This window comes from Pelophylax lessonae (assembly GCF_965119305.1).
Source record: "Pelophylax lessonae genome assembly, chromosome: 4".
Taxonomy (NCBI): Eukaryota; Metazoa; Chordata; class Amphibia; order Anura; family Ranidae; genus Pelophylax; species Pelophylax lessonae.
In genome coordinates this window covers 571,197,514-571,218,902 of record NC_138771.1, presented here as the reverse complement: position 1 = coordinate 571,218,902, position 21,389 = coordinate 571,197,514, and positions in this window count along the sequence as shown.

Here is a 21,389-nt window from a genome sequence, read left to right as displayed (position 1 = left end):
CAGGAGTGAAATCAACAATTTACGCCCTTGGAAAGCCTGAAAGTGGAGGTTGGTTTTCGGGGTCCTGTACTCGGCTAGACTGCAAAAAAGTCTCACACATGGGGTATCCCTGTACTCAGGAGAAGCAGCAGAATGTATTTTGGGGTGTCAGTTCACATATACCCATGGCATGTGTGAGCAATATATCATTTACTGACAACTTTGTGTAAAAAAAAAAAATATATATATATATATATATATTTCCCGGAACTTGTGGCAAAATATAAAATATTCCATGGACTCACCATGCCTCTCAGCAAATAGCTTGGGGTGTCTACTTTCCAAAATGGGGTCATTTGGGGGGGTTTTGTGCTATCTTGGAATTTTAGGGCCTCCGAAACTGTGATAGGTAGTCAGGAGTGAAATCAACAATTTACGCCCTTGGAAAGCCTGAAAGTGGAGGTTGGTTTTCGGGGTCCTGTACTCGGCTAGACTGCAAAAAAGTCTCACACATGGGGTATCCCTGTACTCAGGAGAAGCAGCAGAATGTATTTTGGGGTGTCAGTTCACATATACCCATGGCATGTGTGAGCAATATATCATTTACTGACAACTTTGTGTAAAAAAAAAAAAAAATATATATATATATATATATTTCCCGGAACTTGTGGCAAAATATAAAATATTCCATGGACTCACCATGCCTCTCAGCAAATAGCTTGGGGTGTCTACTTTCCAAAATGGGGTCATTTGGGGGGGTTTTGTGCTATCTTGGAATTTTAGGGCCTGCGAAACTGTGACAGGTAGTGCAGAGATGACATGAACAATTTACGCCATTAGAAAACCTGAGAGTGTTGATTGGCTTTTGCGGTCCTGTACACAGCTAGGCTCCCAAAAAGTCTCACACATGGGGTATCCCCATACTCAGGAGAAGCAGCAGAATGTATTTTGGGGTGTCATTCCACATATACACATGTCATGTGTGAGAAATTTATCTTTTAGTGACAACGTTGTGTAAAAAAAAAAAATTAAAAAAAAAAATTGTAATTTTCACAAAACTTGTGGCAAAATATAAAATATTCCATGGACTCACCATGCCTCTCAGCAAACAGCTTGGGGTGTCTACTTTCCAAAATGGGGTCATTTGGGGGGGTTTTGTGGTATCTTGACATTTCAGGGCCTCCTAAACCGTTAGAGGTAGTGAGAAAATGCAATGAAAAATGTACGCCCTTTGAAATTCTGATGGTGGTGATTTGTTTTTGGGGACCCCTACACAGCTAGGCTCCCAAAAAGTCCCACATATGTGGTATCCCTGTACTCAGGAGAAGCAGCAGAATATATTTTGGGGTGTAATTACACATATACCCATGGCATGTGTGAGCAATATATCATTTCAATGACAACTTTGTGTAAAAAAAAAAAAAAAATTTTTTTTAGTCATTTTTCAAACACCTGTGACAAAAAAATGAAATATTCAATGAGCTCAACATGCCTGTCAGGACATTCCTTAGGATGTCTACTTTCCAAAAAGTGGTAGTTTGGGGGGGTTTTGTACTGCCCCGCCATTTTAGCACTTCATGAAATGAGATTGGCAGTCAGAAATTAAAGCTGCGTAAATTTCACTATTTACACCATAGTTTGTAGACGCTATAACTTTTGCGCAAACCAATAAAAATACGCTCATTGATTTTTTTTTTGTCAAAGACATGTAGCTAAATATATTTTGGCAAAAAAAAATGACATAAATTGAGTATATTGGATATTTTTTAAAAGACAAAGTTGAAAATGTCATTTTTTTGCAAAATTTTCGCTCTTTTTTTATTTATATCGCAAAAAATAAAAAGCGCAGAGGCGATCAAATACCACCAAAAGAAAGCTCTGTTTGTGAGAAAAAAAGGACGTAAATTTCGTTTAGGTACAGCATTGCATGACCGAGCAATTATCAGTTAAAGTCACGAAGTGCCAAGTTGAAAAAAGGGGTCTGGTCTTTAAGCTGCAAAATCCTCCGGTGGGAAAGTGGTTAAGCTATCTTCCTGTCAGGAGCGTATGTGCACCTGCTCTGTCATAGCTGCTGGTTCTAGCATCCTGGTTTTGGCTATGGCATTCTCCTTGACAGTCTACCTACAAGGTGATTGATTGTGGCTAGACTCTGGGTAGAGACCAGATCTGATTTACAGTGGGTACGAAAAGTATTCAGACCCCCTTAAATTTTTCACTCTTTGTTATATTGCAGCCATTTGCTAAAATCATTTAAGTTCATTCTTCTTCCTCACGAATGTACACATAGCACCCCATACTGACAGAAAAACACAGAATTGTTGACATTGTTGCAGATTTATTAAAAAAGAAAAACTGAAATATCACATGGTCCTAAGTATTCAGACCCTTTGCTCAGTATTTAGTAGAAGCCCCCTTTTCATCTAATACAGCCAGGAGTCTTTTTGGGAAAGATGCAACAAGTCTTTCACACCTGGATTTGGGAATCCTCTGCCATTCCTCCTTGCAGATCCTCTCCAGTTCTGTCAGGTTGGATGGTAAACGTTGGTGGACAGCCATTTTTAGGTCTCTCCAGAGATGCTCAATTGGGTTTAAGTCAGGGCTCTGTCTGGGCCATTCAAGAACAGTCATGGAGTTGTTGTGAAGCCACTCCTTCGTTATTTTAGCTGTGTGCTTAGGGTCATTGTCTTGTTGGAAGGTAAACCTTCGGCCCAGTCTGAGGTCCAGAGCACTCTGGAGAAGGTTTTTGTCCAGGATATCCCTGTACTTGGCCGCATTCATCTTTCCCTCGATTGCAACCAGTCGTCCTGTCCCTGCAGCTGAAAAACACCCCCACAGCATGATGCTGCCACCACCATGCTTCACTGTTGGGACTGTATTGGACAGGTGATGAGCAGTGCCTGGTTTTCTCCACACATACCGCTTAGAATTAAGGCCAAAAAGTTCTATTTTGGTCTCATCAGACCAGAGAATCTTATTTCTCACCATCTTGGAGTCCTTCAGGTGTTTTTTAGCAAACTCCATGCGGGCTTTCATGTGTCTTACACTGAGGAGAGGCTTTCGTCGGGCCACTCTGCCATAAAGCCCCGACTGGTGGAGGGCTGCAGTGATGGTTGACTTTCTACAACTTTCTCCCATCTCCTGACTGCATCTCTGGAGCTCAGCCACAGTGATATTTGGGTTCTTCTTTACCTCTCTCACCAAGGCTCTTCTCCCCCGATAGCTCAGTTTGGCCGGACGGCCAGCTCTAGGAAGGGTTCTGGTCGTCCCAAACGTCTTCCATTTGAGGATTATGGAGGCCACTGTGCTCTTAGGAACCTTAAGTGCAGCAGAAATCTTTTTGTAACCTTGGCCAGATCTGTGCCTTGCCACAATTCTGTCTCTGAGCTCTTCAGGCAGTTCCTTTGACCTCATGATTCTCATTTGCTCTGACATGCATTGTGATCTGGAAGGTCTTATATAGACAGGTGTGTGGCTTTCCTAATCAAGTCCAATCAGTATAATCAAACACAGCTGGACTCAAATGAAGGTGTAGAACCATCTCAAGAATGATCAGAAGAAATGGAAGGCACCTGAGTTAAATGTATGAATGTCACAGCAAAGGGTCTGAATACTTAGGACCATGTGATATTTCAGTTTTTCTTTTTTATTAAATCTGCAACAATGTCAACAATTCTGTGTTTTTCCGTCAATATGGGGAGCTGTGTGTACATTCATGAGGAAGAAGAATGAACTTAAATGATTTTAGCAAATGGCTGCAATATAACAAAGAGTGAAAAATTTAAGGGGGTCTGAATACTTTTCGTACCCACTGTAAGTCAGCCAAACCTTCAGTCTCATGCTTGTGATATTACATTTGTAACATGTTTTCCAAGCTCCCTGTTTGTCTGCCCTGCTTTGCTAGATTGGATTTCCCTGTGTATGACCTCGGACCAGATAATGACTATTCACAGAACTCTGCCTGCCTTTTTACCTTGAGGCACCTGCCCTGGCGTGGTAGCCAGGCACTATAGCATTGTGTATAAGTTCTGGGGGCAACCGAGTAACTGTGGGCCTGCTTGCCTTATGGGAAAGGGGGCAGCTATAGGTGAAGAGCACAGTAGCTAGCTATAGTGCCTGATCACCTGTGTTAGGGGTAAGTGTGACACTTCTCTTTTCACAGTCTCTCTCCTTCCCAGGGTCATTACTACACACTCAGAGGGCTCTGGCTTGCCTTAGGCTATCTGTGTCCAGCTCATGGCTCCCTGCTTGTTGTTTAAGCAACAGGAACACTGCCACTACACTTCTAGCGTACAACTCTCCCTGGTCCTCCGGGGAAGAGACTCACTTCAGAGAACACTTGGCCTGGCCTGAAAGGCCCACTCTAGCCTCCAGCATCATAAGAGACAGGAAGACTACAGCTGGTCCTTCTGGGTGCAGAACTGTGTATAAGTTCTGGGGGCAACCGAGTAACTGTGGGCCTGCTTGCCTTATGGGAAAGGGGGCAGCTATAGGTGAAGAGCACAGTAGCTAGCTATAGTGCCTGATCACCTGTGTTAGGGGTAAGTGTGACACTTCTCTTTTCACAGTCTCTCTCCTTCCCAGGGTCATTACTACACACTCAGAGGGCTCTGGCTTGCCTTAGGCTATCTGTGTCCAGCTCATGGCTCCCTGCTTGTTGTTTAAGCAACAGGAACACTGCCACTACACTTCTAGCGTACAACTCTCCCTGGTCCTCCGGGGAAGAGACTCACTTCAGAGAACACTTGGCCTGGCCTGAAAGGCCCACTCTAGCCTCCAGCATCATAAGAGACAGGAAGACTACAGCTGGTCCTTCTGGGTGCAGAACTATCTCACCCTGTCCTCCTCTGTCCTTTCAAGGGCCCCAGCACTAGGTAACTACATCTGTACACTGGGGTATCTGGCTCCCATGCCCCCAACTGTCCTAAGGCTCTTACCAACCTGGCTTGCAGTGAGGAAAAAAAAGTATTTGATCCCCTGCTGATTTTGTACGTTTGCCCACTGACAAAAAAATGATCAGTCTATAATTTTAATGGTTGGTTTATTTTAACAGTGAGAGACAGAATAACAACAAAAATATCCAGAAAAATGCATTTCAAAAACGTTATCAATTGATTTGTATTTTAATGAGTGGAAAAAGTATTTGACCCCTTTGCAAAACATTACTTACTACTTGGTGGCAAAACCCTTGTTGGCAATCACAAAGGTCAGATGTTTCTTGCAGTTGGCCACCAGGTCTGCAAACATCTCAGGAGAGATTTTGTCCCACTGCTCTTTGCAGATCCTCTCCAAGCCATTAGGTTTTCGGGGCTGACATTTGGTAACTCAAACCTTCTGCTCCCTCCACATTAAGGTCTGGAGACTGGCTAGGCCACTCCAAGATCTTAATGAGTTTCTTCATGAACCACTCCTTTTTTGGCTTGGCCGTGTGTTTTGGGTCATTGTCATGCTGGAATACCAATCCATGACCCATTTTCAATGCCCTGACTGAGGGAAGGAAGTTCTTACCCAAGATTTGACAGTATATGGCCCATTCCATCCTTTGACACGGTAAAGTTGTCCTGTCTCCTTAGCAGAAAAACACCCCCAAAGCATAATGTTTCCACCTCCATGCTTAATGGTAGAGATGGTGTTCTTGTGGTCATAGGCAGCATTCCTCCTCCTCCAAACACGGTGAGTTGAGTTGATGCCAAAGAGCTCAATTTTGGTCTCATCTGCCCACAACACTTTCACCCAATTCTCCTCTGAATCATTCAGATGCTCATTAGCAAACTTCAGATGGGCCTGTACATGTGCTTTCTTGAGCAGGGGGACCTTGCGGGCCCTGCAGAATTTCAGTCCTTCACGGCGTAGTGTGTTACTAATTGTTTTCTTGGTGACGATGGTCCCAGCTGCCTTGAGATCATTGACAAGATTCTCCTGTTTAGTTCTGGGCTGATTCCTCACCGTTCTCATAATCATTGAAACTCCACAAGGTGAGATCTTGCATGGAGCCCCAGACCGAGGAAGATTGACAGTTATTTTGTGTTTCTTCCATTAGTGATTAATCGCACCAACTGTTGTCACCCTTTCACCAAGCTGTTTGGCGATGGTCTTGTAGCCCATTCCAGCCTTGTGTAGGTCTACAATCTTGCCCCTGACATCCTTGCACAGCTCTTTGTTATTGGCCATGGTGGAGAGAATAGAATCTGATTGATTGATTGCTTCTGTGGACAGGTGTCTTTTATGGAAGCCTCCCCATTTGGGCATAGACCGGCCAGGCCGTATTCCATTCCTTAAGACAGACACTGTCGGTGAATCTGAGACCTGCTGTTACACTGTTTGCTGCATCATTCTGTGAGTGCACCTGGTTGGGTTGACTTCCCGCCAGGTAGTTGTGCTTGTTTAAACTTTAACTACAATACAGTTCTGTTTTACTGTGTCTAGACTCTGTAGATTTACAGCTATAGTGTGGCCGCTGTGTGCAAAATCATATATATATATATATAGGTGATTCTCCATTTCTGTGATTTGTCACAAGACCAGAGGATCACTGTGTATCGGAAAATGATTAGGCGCCAGCACCCGGTGAGCGGCTCTGAGCTTCACCGAACACATCTCTGTGAATATAAAACAACACAGAGGTGTGCTCAGTGACAGGAAATCTTGTTGTTTGTTCATTCCCTGCTAGGGGGAATGAAAACAACTGGATCCCCAGTTAAAACAGTGCACAGTACACACATAAACACTTATTGGGCACACATTTAACCCACTGATCGCCCTAGATGTTAACTCCTTTCCTTCCCAGTGTCATTTGTACAGTGACAGTCCATATTATTAGCACTGATCACTGTAATGATGTCACTGGTGATGTCAGTGGCAGTTAGTTCCCCAGTGTCAGTTAGTGTCAGATTGTCCATCACACTATCGGAGTCCTGCTATAAGTCGCTGATCGCCGCCATTACTAGTATAGAAAAAAAAAGATCCAGTATATATACCACAGTTTGTAGAGGTGATAACTTTCACACAAACCAATCAATATACACTTATTGGGATTTTTTTTTTTTTTTTTTACCAAAGACATGTAGCAGAATACATTTTGGCCAAAATTTGTTAAGAGATTTGATTTTTTAATTATTTTATGGGATATGTTTTATCGCAGAAAGTAAAAAATTTAGTTTTTTTTTTTTAAATCGTCGGTCTGTTTTTCGTTTATGTAATAAAAAACAAACAGTGGTGATCAAATACCACCAAAAGAAAGCTCTACTTGTGTGAAAAAAAAAATTATGTAAAATTTTGTTTGGTTACAGTTACAGCATTGCATGACTGCGCAATTGTAAGTTAAAGTTGCACAGTGCAGAAAATCAAAAAATGGCCTGGTCATGAAGGGGGTAAAACCTTTCCGGAGCTGAAGTGGTTAAGCCACAAAGGCAGCAGATTAGCGTGTACATATGCACACCTTTTGAACTTCCGAATGTGGGACACTGAAGCAAGGGGGAGATCTGCGCCGCACGTAGCGTGCCGTGGCAAAATATGGGTGTCACCAAACTCTTAACATCGGAGGAGATTAAGAGGCATGGTTCAGGCTCCTTTCACATCTGTTCGTTCCGCTGACGGACTCCGTTTCTCTCAGCGGGGATCGATCCGCTGATCCCCGCTGAGCAGGCGGGTGACCACTCTGTCTCCGCTCTGTGTGCAGAGATGGAGCTGTCAGATCCCCGCTGTCCTCTATGGGGGAATCGGATGAGATAGGTTTCCATCTCTCCGGTTTTGATCAGATGGCAGCAGGTGTCAGCGGACATGTCTCCGTTGACATCAGCTGCCCCATAGAGATGCATGGGGCATCCAATCAGGTCCACTTGAAAAATTGACAGGCGGATCTAATCGGACCGTATGTGTGAAAGGGGCCTAATTGTCAGGTTTAGGGTACATAACGCTGATTGGAGAGGTCCAGGGTGTGTTCAAGGATCAGGAGTATGTAATGCACAGAGGGCTGTAGTCAGCAAAAATTCTCTCCCCCCTTCAAGCATATACCCCCCCTCCCCAAAAAAAAAATACTCTTTTAGCACAGATCCTCCTCCCAGCACAAATCATCTTCCTAGCACAACTAGGCATCCTGGTACAAATACATCACACCCAAATCCCCTCCCAGTACAAATCCCCTCCCTACTTCTAGCACAAAGCCACCCTACTCCTCCATCCCAGCACAAAACCTTCTTCACCCTCTGCAAAACCCTCCAGGACGAATCCTGAGCCCCCCCATCCCCAAATCCTCCTCCCAGCAAAGATTTTCTCCAAAAGTCCTCCCTTCCTGCACAAGTCCTTTCCCCAGTTCTATCTCAAATCCTCCCACCCAAATCCCCCTCCCAGTACAGACCCTAAAAACACAAATCCTCTCTCCTTCTAATATCAATCCATACTTCCAACTGTCCCAGTTTTGTTAGGACCTTCCCAGGATATGAACAAAATCCTGCAAAATAAGGACCAGTTCACACCAGAACAGCGTGTGGGAAACCCACCTTCCCTGCTTGCTTCCTGCAGCGCATTTAGAATGCACTGCAGTGGGTGTCAGTGTTAGTGACACCCCCTATGTAGATAGCAAATACAGTGCATTTGCCTTCACAGGACAGTGTCACCAACCGTCAGTATTTGATGGCGCCGGAGGGTCTGGCGGTGCCTGAGTGTCTCGTGTGATGCCACGGTGCAGTGGAGCTGAGTGGGCGGGTCTGCGGGATGGGAGCAAGGCAAGCAGGGAGTAGGACTGTCAGTGCTGTTTGGACTGGAGTGGACTGAAGGGACCACCTGGCGTTGAGAGTAGGGTTGCTACCTCATTGCTTCAAACCAGGACACACATTAATTACACAGGTTCTGTGACTGATTAACCACTTGCTGACCAGCCGCTGCAGTTATACGGCGGCAGGTCGGCAGGTTCCCGCGAATCGCTGTACCTATACGGCAGTTCACTGGAGCGATCCTGTGGGCGCGCCCGTGCCCACTCTGCAAGCGGGGAAGCCGAGGCGTGGTGCCGGCGGCCGTGATTGCTCCCTGTGAGGAGAGAACAGTGGTCTGCTGATGTAAACACAGCAGACCGTTGTTCTCTCTGCTATCAACACAGAGCCCCTGTGTCCCTGCTTTTTAGGAACACAGGTTTCTGTGTTGATATTACAAGCCCCCCTCCCACAGTTAGAAAACGCCCCCTAGGCTCACACTTAACCCTTTGATCGCCCTTGGGTTAACCCCTTCCCTGCCATTGTCATTATTACAGTAACAGTTCATATTTATAGCACCGATTACTGTATTAATGTCAATGGTACCCCCAAAAGTGTAAAAAATGTCAGTTAGGGGTCCGAGCTGTCCGCTGCAATGTCGCAGTCCCGCTAAAAATCGCTGATCACCACCATTACTAGTAAAAACAAAAAAAAAAAAAATGACATAATCTTTTCCCCTAGTTTGTAGACATGATAACTTTTGTGCAAACCAATCAAAATACGCTTATTGGAATTTTTTATTACCAAAAATATGTAGCAGAATACAAATTGGCCTAAAATTATAAAAATATTTAATTTTTTAACTTTTTTTTTTTGGGAATGCAAAAAGTGAAAAAAACGGAAAATTTATATCAAATACTTACCGTAATTTTCCTTTCCTGATGGACTCCATGGCAGCATACGTATCGGGTTTGGCCCCGCCTCCAAACCTACCCATAGGACCTCACTCCCATAAATCTTTGCTCCTGTTCAGCACACGTGTTCTGTAACTATCCTCCACAGAAATCCGGGAGGGAACTCCTGCTGCCATGGAGTCCATCAGGAAAGGAAAATTACGGTAAGTATTTGATATAAATTTTCCGTTTTCCTGACAGACTCCATGGCAGCATACGTATCGGGAAATAACTCGCCGTACACACAGGGTGGGCAGGTGCTGAACAGAAAAGTTTTAATGCATTTTGTCAAACAGACAGGACTTGCAAACCAAAATTCACAGAAGAAAGAGCCGCTGGCTCAACACAGTAATGGGATAAGAAAGTGTTAATAGAGGACCACGATGCTGCTCTGCAAATGACTTCAGGAGCCACATGTCTGGATACTGCCCAGGAGGTAGAGATGCTCCGCGTCGAATGAGCTGTAACTACTGCTGGAGGGGTCAAGCCCTTAGCCCTATAAGCCCACTGGATGGTCTGGATGATCCAAGAGGAAATGGATCTCGTCGAGGCTCTTGAACCTTTGTTTTTTCCATAAAAGGTAACGAAAAGATGTTCTGATTTTCTGAAAGAGGAAGTGGCATTTAAATATCTCTTAATACACTCTCCAACATCCAGCGGATGAACCGAAGATTCTTCCTCTTCCTGTCTAAAGGTTGGTAATACTGTTTCTATGTTTTCATGGAAGACAGAGGTCCTTTTTGGTCTCGCATCCAGCATGGGGATGAGCACCACTCTGTCAGGAAAAAAGGTTAAGAAAGGCTCTTGTGTCCCAAAGGACCCAATTTCCGACACTCTTTTTGCTGAGGTTATAGCCACCAGAAACACTGTTATCAGTGTAAGCTCTCTTATGGTCAAAGAATCAAACATGTCTTGAATTTGACTCGCCAGGAAATCCAGAACTAGTGGCAGATCCCACTTGGGAAACCTGGGTTTTCTCTGAGGTCTGATTCTCACTGCCCCTTGGAAGAACTGACGAATTAGGGCATGAGTGGCCCAGGAGATCCCTGTAAAAGCAGAAATAGCCGAGACCTGGACTCTGAGCGAACTCACTGATAGAGGCAAATCCAGTCCTGATTGGAGAAAGCTCAATACATCCTGGATCTTAATTGAAGATTGAGGATCAGGCCTTGTATTCAGTTGTGCAGAAAATTTTTCCCAGATTCTCTGATACACCCTGTTCGTTGAGCTTCTTCTAGCACTAAGTAGTGTCGAGATTGCCGTTTCTGGACAGCCTAAAGCCTGTAACCTCCTCCTCTCAACATCCAGACCTTGAGATGTAAACGGTCTGGGCATGGATGGAGTACAGACCCCTGGGACAACAGGTCCGGTCTGAAGGGTAGCGGGATTGGATCTTGGACACTGAGTAGCGTCAGAAGGGGAAACCATGGCCTGTTCGGCCAGAAGGGAATCACCGCCACTACCTCCACTGGCTCCGACCTGAGTCTCCGAAGGAACTGCAACACAATCGGAATTGGTGGGAAGGCGTATGCCCTGTGGAATCTCCACTGATCCGAGAGTGCATCTATCCCTGATGCTTGTGGATCTCTGAATCTTGAGTAGTACTTCGGCAGTTTGTGATTGCAGGGGGAGGCGAAGAGATCTACCTCTGGAGAAAACCCCAATGTTAGGATCCAGTCGAACGTTTCCTTGTGAAGGGACCACTCGTTGTTGTCCAGATCCACTCTGGACAAGAAGTCTGCTTTGACATTCTGGACTCCTGGAACATAAACCGCTGAAAGATTCGAGAGATTTTTCTGTGCCCAGGACATAATCGGCTCCACTTCCCTCAATAGGGACCAGCTGCGTGTACCCCCTTGTTTCCTGATGTATGCCACTGCTGAGGTGTTGTCCAGGCGCAGCATGACAGGTTGGTCTTTTGTCAGGTGAGCAAATGCTCGAAGAGCTTGGAATGCTGCTCGGAGTTCTAGTATGTTGGATACTATTCCTCGAGTGGAAAACTCCCACCTGCCCTGTGCCACCTCCGACAGACAGTGGGCACCCCAGCCTATGTTGCTGGCGTCCGAGGTAACCACTACCCACGGAGCTGGTTTCAGAGAGTGGCAGTTCAGCAGGTGGTCTCTGCATAGCCACCAAGGAAGACTCGCTCTCATTGAAGGGGTTAGGAAGATGCGTTGATCCAGATGCCACGTATCCCATTGCTGAAGGAATCCCTTCTGAAAGGGTCTCATCCTCCACAGGGCCCACTTCACCATGGGGACTACTGCGACCATAGTCCCGATCACCTTCAGACATTGACGTGCCTGAAGATGAGAGGATGAGAGGGCAAAGCGAATCCTGTCTCGGAGAGTCCCTATCTTTTCCTCTGGAAGAGAGATAGTCGCCTTCTCTGTGTCGAACAGAGCGCCCAAGTAGATCAGGGACTGAGTTGGAATCAGGTGACTCTTCTCCTTGTTGAGTAACCAACCAAACTTCTGGAGAGTGGACACGACCTGCTCCAGATGAACTAATAGTTGGTCTCTGTCTTGGGACAACAGGAGTAGATCGTCCAAATAGTGGTGAAGACGGATACCTTTCAATCTCAGTAGGGCTACCACGGCCAATAAGATTTTTGAAAAGGTCCGTGGAGATGTTGAGAGCCCGAATGGGAGACAGATAAACTGAAGATGTAATCCTCCCACTTCGAACCGGAGAAACCTTTGAAAATCTTCGTCCACAGGGACATGAAAGTAGGCGTCTTTCAAGTCGATGGACACCATCCAATCTGCCGGCTGGACTGACTGCTGTATGGACAACAGGGTCTCCATTTTGAACCTTTCTTTTTTTATGAATTTGTTCAAGAAGGTCAAATCTATTACTGGTCTCCATGATCCGTTCTTCTTTTGGACCAGAAAGAGCGGAGAATATATTCCTTGGCCTCGCTCTGACTCTGGAACGGAGATGACAGCCCCTTGAGCAATGAGAGCTTCGACGTAAGAAAACAAAATCTGACGCCTTTCTTCTAGACATGGTATGGCAGTAGGCAGGAACCTTGAGCCTGGCCTCTCCTTGAAGACCCACTTGTGGCCTGAAGACACCGTCCTGACGGCCCAGGGGTCCTGAATCGAAGCCGCCCAGACATGTCGGAAGGAGCGTAGACGTGCACCCACCCGACATGTCTGAGCGGGCCCACCTTCAAAAGGACTTAGTGGGCTCGCGGTCCCCAGAGGAGACATTCTTTGTCGTCTTCCTGGAAGACTGTCTGGATCTCCAGTTCCGGTTGAACTCCCGACCAGGTCTATAAGAACGAGCTTCCCTGGCCCGGTCAGGCACAAATTTTCTGGTAGGCTGTCCTTTCTTGACGTTGAACTGGCGCCGATCCTGGGGAAGAAACCCAGACTTACCGCCTGTAGCCCGGGCTATGGCCTCGTCCAGTTTATTCCCGAAAAGGGAGGACCCCTCAAAGGGAATACGGCACCAAACTTGCTTTGATGCCGGATCCGCCACCCAAGGGCGGAGCCAAAGAGCTCTCTTAGCTGTGACCGAGGACAGCATAACCCTTGCCAATAGACGGATCAAGTCTATGGAAGCCTCCCCAAGGAACGACGCGCCCAGCCTAAGCTCCTGGATTGGAGCGCTTCTGGCCACCTCCTCCGAAACAGATCTGACCGATTCGTCTACCACATCAGCCCAAGACTCCATGGCCTTGGATAGAGCAGCCAAAGCCAGGACTGGCTTACAGGCCATACCTGCTGTAAGGTAGATTCTCTTCAAATCAGAGTCCATCCTTCGGTCCGACGGGTCTTTAAATGAGACCGTATCCTCTAAGGGAAGGGTCACGTGCTTGACCAGTCTCATGACTGCTGCGTCAACTAGGGGAGGGGACTCAAGATGTTTCACATCATCCTCTTTGAAGGGGTAAAGTTTAGCCATCTTGGATACTAAGGAATTCTTACGTTCCACCTTTTTCCACTCCTCCAAGATGATTTCACCCAACTCTCCCAGGAAGGGAAAATTAACACGCTCCTTATTGAGCTGTTTAAAGTACTTCTTCTGCTTGGGAGGGGGAACAGCTGACTCCTCCCAATTTAAGGTCTCTCTGACCGCTTTAACCAGGGAAGGCACCAAGGTATATTCAAAACCCAAGCAGGGATCCTCATCTTCAGAGTCGCTACCTGACAAGAGCATCGACTGATGGCTTGTGTGGGCTGACTCGAAATCTTCCTGTACCTGTAGTGCTACAGGGGAGGGGCTTGGGGAAGCCGTTGCAGTGTCTTGAGAACGACTGACACCCAACTCTGCCAAAGAGTCCTTAACCACTCTCTTGACCAAAGCCTCAATGCGCTGATCGGAATTATCCCTTTCTCCCGCAGCCTGGGAGAAACATCTATCACAGAAAAGCTTCCTCTCCGGGACACTAGCGCCACAGCCTCTGCAACCTGCTTTGTCAGGTCTCCGTGCGTGGCTGGCTGAAGTAGATGATTTTTGATGATGTGAGCCCGAACGGGACTTTCCTGTAGAGTGCCGGTGGCGAGAGCTTGAGCGTCTTTCACTTCTTTGAGAAGAGTGCCTAGTCTCTGAACGAGGAGGGCTGTGAACAAGAGAAAAAACAGAAAAAAACAGACAGGAAGCTAGGAACACTTGAGTTCCTACCCCCACCCCCTATAACCCACAGCCCCACTAAGAAGCCCCAAATACCTGTTAGGGGCGGGCTGACCACCGGAGGGCAAAGTAGCTTCCATTCTGATGCTGACCTACAAGAATGAGCCGGACAGCAATGTCAGAAAACCAGCAAAAGAGGAGGGGGGGGGAGGCTCCCAAACTGGGGCCAGTACTCACCAAGAACCAGAGGTTAGCAGGCAGAGCGGCAACGAACAGCAGGCGTCCAAAAACCGATCAGATGCGGAGTATGGAACACCCAGTATCAGCAGTGTGTATAAACACAACACTGCTGACAGTTCTGGGGTTTAAATATGGCGCCTGGTGACGTCATCAGCGCTCGCCGCCGACGCCAACTCACTGCGCATGCGCCGCGCTCTTACTGCGCACGCGCGAGAACCAAGCCTCGTTCTGGAGGCGCCGCACATGCGCAGTAGCGCACCGCACCGGCGGCCGGTCAGGAAGTGAACCGCTGACCGGCCCCGGACCACTAGCCACCAGGGAAGGCAGGAAAGACCAGGTAAGAGAAAAAACATATAAACAAAGGCAAATATAAGCATATAACATAGCTGCCATGGAGTGTACTCACGAACCGCAGACCACCAGGGATGGATGCACACCGGACTTATCTCTTTCAAGGGTACCGGCCACCCGCAGCAGCTGGGCTTTTTGGCCAAGGCTGCTACATCTTCGCCCCTCCTCCATACCCCGCAGCAGCTGGGGCTTATTGGAGAGCTCCATACCCGACAGGTAGAGCCATCCATCACCCGGAATCCATCTTCAGGTAGGATATCAGGTAATCCTTTGGAGGACAAAAAAAGAACACGTGTGCTGAACAGGAGCAAAGATTTATGGGAGTGAGGTCCTATGGGTAGGTTTGGAGGCGGGGCCAAACCCGATACGTATGCTGCCATGGAGTCTGTCAGGAATATTGTTTTTTCTTCAGAATTGTTGTCTTTTTTTGTTTATAGTGCCAAAAATAAAAATTGCAGAGGTGATCAAATACCACCAAAAGAAAGCTCTATTTGTGGGGAAAAAAGGACATACATTTTATTTGGGTACAGCATTGCACGACCGCGCAATTGTCCGTTAAATTAAGGCAGTGCCGAATCGCAAAATAGGCCCTGGTCTTTGAGCAGCCAAATCCTCCGGGGCTTAAGTGGTTAAGAGTTTCCGCTCAGGTTACAGATTAACCTCTGCTTGTCAGTGGGGAAGCCATTGCAGCAGGCAGGTGGCTCAGATTGCCGCCTGACACCCGCGATCGTTCCCAGCTGAGAGAGAAGAACGGTCAGCTGTTCATTCTTCTCCCTGGAATGAGCATATACGTAGATCCTTCTTTATAGGATTACATGTCTCTATGATCATTCCACAAGCCACGCTCCCCCACAGTTAGAATCACTCCCCTAGGCTCACATTTAACCCCTTGATCACCCATAATGTTAACCCCTTCCCTGCCAGTGTCATTATTACAGTAACAGTGCATATTTTTAGCACTGATCACTGGTCCCCCCAAAAGTGTTAAAAATGTCAGTTAGGAGTCCGATCTGTCCGTCGTAATGTCGCAGTCCTTCAAAAAATCACAGATCGCTGCCATTACCAGTAAAAAAAACAATAAAAATGACATAAATCTCTCCCCTAGTTAGTAGATGCAATAACTTTTGCGCAAACCAATCAAAATACACTTATTGCAATTTTTTTTAGCAAAAATATGTAGCAGAAAACAAATTGGCCTAAAATGTTAAAAAATTTTGATTTTTTTTTTGGGAATGTTATATAGCAGAATGTGAAAAATATTGATTTTTTTTCAGAATTGTTGCTCTTTTTTGGTGTATAGCGCGAAAAATAAAAATCGCACAGGTGATCAAATACCATCAAAACAAAGCTCTATTTGTGGGGAGAAAAGGACGTAAATTTCATTTGGGTACAGCATCGCACGACCGTGCAATTGTACGTTAAATTCATGCAGTGCCAAGTTGAAAAAAGTGGCCTGGTCAAGGGGCTGGTTAAGGGGGCAAATCCTTACGGACTTAACCTTCTCACATCCGCGCTACAGCCTATATACGGCTGCAGCGCGGACTTGAATTTTCGGGAGGCCGTTTTTAAACGGCCTCCCATAAACACGCTCGCCACGCGCTCCCGCGAGCGCGCATCGGGCAGAAGCTGTGTTGGCCGTGTCCCTTGGACACAGCCAATCGCAGATCGAGACGAATGGCCAATCACAGCGGCCATTCGTCACGATCGAGGCATCCAATGAGAGATGATCTCATATGTAAACATATGAGATCATCTGTCATTGCCTCGGTAGTAACAGACTCCCCGCGCGCTCCCGCGAGCGCGCACCGGGGATAATCTGTGTTGGCCGTGTCCCTTGGACACAGCCAATCACAGATCGTGACGAATGGCCAATCACAGCGGCCATTCGTCACGATCGAGGCATCCAATGAGAGATGATCTCAAATGTAAACATTTGAGATCATCACTCATTGCCAGCTCTCCCTCCTCACACACAGACTGCAGTGTGAGGAGAGGAGAGATCGTAAGTGCAAAAAAAGTGCCCACCATTGCCCACCAGTGATCACCAGTGCCCACCAGTGCCCACCAGTGCCCACCAGTGTGCCCACCAGTGTGCCCACCAGTGTGCCATCAGTGTGCCCACCAGTGTGCCATCAGTGTGCCATCAGTGTGCCCAGTCTCATCAGTGCCCACCAGTGTGCCCACCAGTGCCCACCAGTGTGCCCACCTGTGCCCATCAGTGCCTGCCCAGTGCTCATCAGTGCCGCCCAGTGCTCATCACTGCCGCCCAGTGCTCATCAGTGCCGCCCAGTGCCCACCAGTGTGCCCATCAGTGCCCGCCCAGTGCTCATCAGTGCCGTCCAGTGCTCATCAGTGCCGCCCAGTGCTCATCAGTGCCGTCCAGTGCTCATCAGTGCCGCCCAGTGCTCATAAGTGTGCCCAGTGCCCACCAGTGCCCACCAGTGTGCCCATCAGTGCCGCCCAGTGCTCATCAGTGCCGTCCAGTGCTCATCAGTGCCGTCCAGTGCTCATCAGTGCTGCCCAGTGCTCATAAGTGTGCCCAGTGCCCACCAGTGCCCACCAGTGTGCCCATCAGTGCCGCCCAGTGCTCATCAGTGCCGCCCAGTGCTCATCAGTGCCGCCCAGTGCCCACCAGTGTGCCCATCAGTGCCCGCCCAGTGCTCATCAGTGCCGCCCAGTGCTCATCAGTGCCGCCCAGTGCTCATCAGTGTGCCCAGTGTGCCCACAGCGCTCATCAGTGCTCATAAGTGTGCTCATCAGTGTGCCCACAGAGCCCATCAGTGTGCCCATCACAGTGCCCATCAGTGAGCCAGTTTAACCGTGCCCATCAGTATCACCGTGCCCATCAGTGTCACCAACGATGGCAAAAAAAATTTTCTCAGCCGAGGAAGCCTTCAATATAATCAGTGAGCACATGGACAGGGAGCTTTCTGCTTCGGAATCTTCGGAGTCAGAGTCTGACTCCGAAGTAAATTACGAGCCGGTCATTAGCAGCGGGACGCAGACCGTCTCCGACGAGGAGGAATACTGCCCGCCTGCCAAACGAAGGCGTTCTGGTGAGGAGGAGGCAGTGCCATCCACCAGCTCCGCTGTGCCATCCACCAGCTTTGCAGTGCCATCCACCAGCTCCGCAGTGCCATCCACCAGCACCACAGTGCCTCGGCAAGAAAGGCCAAGCTCAAGTGGGGTGTCACCTCGCCCCCAAAGGGTTAGGACCAACGCCAGCCTTCCCTATGCCCTTCTGAACCCCCTGTGGCTTCCTCCCAACTCAGGAGAAGCCATCATCCCCCCTTTCACTGCCCAGCCAGGAGTCCAGGTCAACACTGAGAACTTTGCCCCAATTGACTACTTCCGTTTAATTTTTACGGAGGACCTGCTGACGTCCATTGTGGCCCAGTGCAACCTGTATGCACATCAATTTATCCAGAGTAACCCCACATCTTTTTATTCCCGTCCCTTTGAGTGGAGAGACCTAACGGTGGAGGAGTTCAAGATATTTTTAGGCCTCACCCTCAACATGGGACTCAATAAAAAAAACGAACTGCAAGCATATTGGTCAACCAAACCAATCTACCATATGCCCATCTACTCTGCAGTAATGCCCAGGGCCAGGTATCTGATGATCATGAGGTTCCTCCATTTCAACGACAATACCCAGTGCCCTCCCCGAAATTCCCCAGCATTTGACAAGCTGTTCAAAATTCGGCCACTTCTAAATTATTTTTCAGAAATATTCCCACAATTATTTACCCCAGACCAAAATATATGTGTGGATGAGTCCCTTGTGAAATTTACTGGCAGGCTGGGCATCAAACAATTCATTCCCAGCAAACGGGCCCGCTATGGGGTGAAGCTTTACAAACTATGTGACCGAGCCACAGGGTACACCTATGCCTTCAGGGTGTACGAAGGGAAGGACACCCAGCTGCATCCCCCTGAATGTCCGGACTACATGGGATCAAGCGGGAAAGTCGTTTGGGACCTCATTTACCCCCTCCTTGAAAAAGGCTACCACCTGTACGTAGACAATTTCTACACCAGTTTGCCCCTGTTCCGAAACCTTCACAGAAAGAAGACTCCTGCATGTGGCACGGTCCGAAAAAAACGGAAAGGCTTTCCTCAAAGGCTAGTAAACACCAAGCTGAGAAGAGGGGAGACGGCGAGTCTGAGAAATGAGGAAGTTCTGGCTGTGAAGTGGAGGGACAGAAGAGACGTGTACATGTTGTCTTCGATCCACAATGACAACTATTGGCGCTTTTCCACTGCATAGAACCGTACCGGCTCGGCACGCTTTTGTGCTTTTCCACTGCGGTACCGCATGGTATAGGGTCGGAACGGTTCGGTACGGTACGGTATAGGTTTGCTTTTCCACTGCATGGAACCGAACGGTACGGTACGGTACGGCTCTGAAAAAACAGTACCTACTCGATTGTGGTTCCAACAGGTACCAAACTGGTACCATATCCCACAATCCTTTGCATGCAGTCACTACTAGCCACTGATTGGTCAGAGAATCACACCCACCCCGTTGTTATCCCACCCACTTAACTTTAGTACTACTTTAGTGGAAAAGCAAACCTATACCGTACCGTGCCGAACCGTTCCGACACTATACCATGCGGTACCGCAGTGGAAAAGCAAACCGGGCCAAGCAGGGCCGAGTAGAGCCGGGCCGGTACTAGCCGGTACTTGCAGTGGAAAAGTGCCATTAGTGGAATCCTGACGAAGGAATGGCCCAGTCCGAAAGCCAACATGTGTACATGAGTACAACTTATTCATGGGGGGAGTGGATTTCAACGACCAAATGATGGAACCCTATCTACCCACAAGACGTACCTATCATTGGTACAAAAAAGTAGCAATTTATATTTTTCATTTGGCCATATACAATTCCTACATTTTATACCGCAAATCCACCGAAAGCCCCCAACCCTTCCTTTATTACCTAGAGGAAATCTTCACAACCCTCATATTTCCAAACGGCCCACCAGAAAACATTAGATCTGACGTAATAAGCAGACTGTCTGAACGCCATTTTCCAAGTAAAATCCCTCCCACACAAAGAGACCAAAAACGGCAGAAAAAATGTAGGGTGTGTACCAAGGCAGGAATTCGAAAAGACACCCGCTATTATTGTCCCCAGTGTCCTTCCCAACCAGGCCTCTGTGTAGACGACTGTTTCCGCCGTTACCATACTTGTCTAAATTATTAGTATGGTAAACGTAGTCCTCCGCTTTCACCCCTTATGCCACTGTATGCTCCTGAAATGACCCTGGACTGTTATACAACGACGCCTTTGCCTGCTGATTTTGTACCTATGTCTGCCTGATCTGGAACTGACCCTGGACTGTTATTTGACCACGCCTTTGCCTGCCGATTTTGTACCTACCTCTGCCTGCTCTGGAACTGACCCTGGACTGTTTGACCACGATTTTTGCCTGCCTCTGGAAGTAGTGGGATTCATACCACAGGGGTCTCGCATATGTGAGGGGACCAGAAATGTTTTTCTGGATGAAGAAAACAATTTTTTTTGTTTTTCTTCTTCTCAGATTAGGGTCTGGATCCCGGAGGCTTCAAAGCGATTTGGGTGGGAGAAGCCTCTACCCCTGTCCCCATTCTATCCCGACAGAGGCCCTACTTCTGCCTGCAGGACTTACTGCCATCATGCCTCTGCCTGCCGCATGCACTGACACTGGACTGGTATCCTTGCCTGGAGAATTGCATGCACTGTTGCTGACCAAGTCCCTGCCTGCTGCCTGGACTCAACTCCTGTGGACAACTGCGCTTCTAAAACTACAGGTAAGCTTTTGTTTACCCTTTGCTCAGCAGAATGTATTGTGGGGTGTAATTCATGGTAATTCATGGTATGTGCATGCTATGTGTCTTTGCATGTTGGGCCTCTGTATGTGACCTGACTGCGTAAAAGTCTCACACATGTGGTATCGCCATACTCAGGAGGAGTAGCAGAATGTATTTTGGGGTGTCATTTTTGCTATGTACATGCTATGTGTTGGAAATATCTTATAAATGGACAACTTTGTGTAAAAAAAATGCGTTTTTATTTTTTTTCCACATTTTCCGAAAGATTCTGGAAAAATATGACATGTTCAAAAGACTCATTATGCCTCATAGAATATACGTTGGGGTGTTTGCTTTCCAAAATGGGGTCATTTAGTGGGCTTTTTCATTGTGCTGGTGCTCCAGGGCCTTCAAAAGTGTAATAGGTGGTTGAGAAATGAAAAGTGTATTTTATGCTCCGAGAACGCCTGGAAGTGCTACTTCAATGTTGGACCTCTGTATGTGGCCTGGCTGTAAAAAAGTCTCACACATGTGGTATCGCCATACTCAGGAGGAGTAGCAGAATGTGTTTTGGGGTGTAGTTGTAAGTATGCATATGCCATGTGAGAGAAATAACCTGTTGAATATGACAATTTTGTGAAAAAAAAAAAAAATAATTTTGCAAAGAATTGTGGGAAAAAATGACAACTTCAAAAAACTCACCATGCCTCTTATTAAATACCTTGGAATGTCTACTTTCCAAAAAGGGGTCATTTGGGGGTCATTTGTACTGTCCTGGCTTGTTAGGGTCTCAAGAAGTGAG